The sequence below is a fragment of the Furipterus horrens genome, unplaced genomic scaffold (assembly GCF_987537825.1).
Source record: "Furipterus horrens unplaced genomic scaffold, mFurHor1.1.pri manual_scaffold_6, whole genome shotgun sequence".
Lineage (NCBI taxonomy): Eukaryota > Metazoa > Chordata > Mammalia > Chiroptera > Furipteridae > Furipterus > Furipterus horrens.
Genome location: NW_028327176.1, coordinates 97,343,393 through 97,345,383, shown reverse-complemented (window position 1 = coordinate 97,345,383; position 1,991 = coordinate 97,343,393).

Sequence of the window (1,991 nt, the reverse complement as noted above, 5' to 3'; positions counted from 1 at the left end):
GCTTTCTGGAATGTGGTTGAGAGGTAAATGGCACTGAAGCAGCTGAAAGGTGGCTGACTCACATCTGGCCACACAAGACCGCAGTCTTTGCATGGAGCAACCTGCGGGCTCCTGCAGGAGTGTCAGGCTCTGGAAAATGGACATACAGACCAAAAGCTCATTTATGAAGGTACAGTGGAATCTGCCACTTCTAACCAGGCAAACCTCCCTTTTTTCCCCATTCAAAGTGTCTTCTCCCTGTGTCAGAGGGCTTGAGATATAAAATCGTTTTCAAGATTACTGGGTTAGCATGAATAAGAGCAGAGTGCCTTGCTTAATCTAGTGGGATGTTGCCTCTGGGCTCTGACAGAACCCAGACAGTAATCCTTTCTCTACAGTGGAGCACCCTCTGCTAGGGACCAAGACACACCTCTGTGCCCATCAGCAGAGAGCTTCCTCCCTTAATTGCTGGGGAAATGGACTAGCTCTTGTATTTTGCAGATAACTTAATCTTGGGCCTGTGCAGGTGATTCAATGACAGTTATCTTCCATTTATTTCTTGGTCTCCTTGGGGAGGTTTGGGGTCCCCTTGGTTCCTTTGATGGAACTTCATCGACTCATTTATGAATTCATTTGTTTATTTAAAATCTCTTGGGTGCTTACTTATTAAATATTCCAGTGGCCTCTGAGAGGCAAAGTAGCATAATGATTAAGAACACATGCTCTGTAGCCAGGCTGCTTGGTTTTTATCCTGACTCCCCCACTTACCACTCACTTAGTGACTATGGGCAAGTAACCTGACTTTTCCATCCCTCAGTTTCCTCACCTGTAAAATGGGGAGATAATAAAGGTACATATTTGATAGGGCTGATGTGAGAATTGAGTTAGTACCTGTATAAGTGCCTGGCAATAGTAAGCACTCTACACATATTAGCTGTTTTCTATTATCTTTACTGAGCGTGTGCCAGCACTGGGAAACAGATGAGTTAAATTAGCAGATATGGTCCTTGTTCTTGAGCTTACAGTGTCCTGGGGAAATGGGCACAGATCACATAGTTACCTGAACAAATGTAAATCCTCAAGTGTAACAAGTGCCTGTGAAGGAGGGATTAGACTTGTTCAGTGGGATTGGGGGCAGCTTCCTGAGAAAGTATCGCATCCGCTGCATTCTGAAGAATGAATAGGCATTGTGATAAGAAGTCAGAACAGTGGCTCTGCGGGGCTGGGCAGGAGTGTAGACTGAACAAGGGGCACCAGGGAACCTTATGGGTGCTGCATGTTCTAAGTCTAGATCTGTGTGGGAGCTAGGTGAGTGTATACATCTGTAACTAATTAGGAAGCAGTATACTTGAATGCACTTTATATACTTTATACCTTAGTAAAAACACATGGATAGGCATCAGCTAGGTGAGAGACGAGGGAGAAATATTCTAGGCAGAGGGAAGAGCCTGCGCAAAAACCCTGTGGTAGGAGGGAATGGGGAACAACCAGGGACTGAAAAAATCACCTTTGTGGCCGGAGCAGGGAGAGCCAGAGTGACCACAGTGTAGGGTGAGGCTGGAGGAGGAGCAGGGCCCAACTGTGCGGGCCTCATAAGCCCCTGGAAGGAGGTTTCCTTATCTAGAGGGCATTGAGATACTGTTGTATGTTAACAGCATATTTAGCTAGCAGGGCAGGGGCGGTGGGGAGGGGAGACATGGTTAGATTTGCTCTGTGGAGAGGGGCTGCAGGAGGCCAGAATGGATGGGCAGAGGCTTTGCTGGAGACTGTGCAAGGTGTGTTGGACTAGACTGGTGGTGATGGAGGGGAGTAGAAGCCTTTAGGAGGCAGAGCTGACAGGGCTTGGTAATGTGTTACTGTGGCAGGGGAGGGCCAAGAATGCGTCTTAGGTTTCTGGCTTCCATGCCTGTACGGTTGGTCCTGCCGCACCCTGAGCGGGGGTGCCTTGGGAGAGGCCTGTGAGTGCAGGGGGAAGTGCAGGTGGGGGCATCTGAATGAAGGTGCCTTTGAGA